Source organism: Echinops telfairi, unplaced genomic scaffold (genome assembly GCF_000313985.2).
Source record: "Echinops telfairi isolate 266 unplaced genomic scaffold, ASM31398v2 ScPeMD7_25;HRSCAF=90, whole genome shotgun sequence".
Lineage (NCBI taxonomy): Eukaryota > Metazoa > Chordata > Mammalia > Afrosoricida > Tenrecidae > Echinops > Echinops telfairi.
In genome coordinates this window covers 655561-655828 of record NW_022103922.1, presented here as the reverse complement: position 1 = coordinate 655828, position 268 = coordinate 655561, and positions in this window count along the sequence as shown.

Below are 268 nucleotides of genomic sequence, written 5' to 3'. Positions count from 1 at the left end.
ACGCCTTTTCTCAACAACACAAAAGGCGGCCATGCACGTGGACTTCTCCAGATGGAATACACAGAAATCAAACTGACCACATCTGTAAGAAGACGCAATGGAGAAGCTCAATATTAGAACAAGTCCGTGAAAACCCAAATATGACCTTGAGTCTATCCCACCTGAATTTCAAGAACACCGCAAAAACAAAATCGACACATTGAACACTAATGACAGAGACCTGATAAAATATGGAAGGAGAGCAAGAACATTATTCACGAAGAAAGCA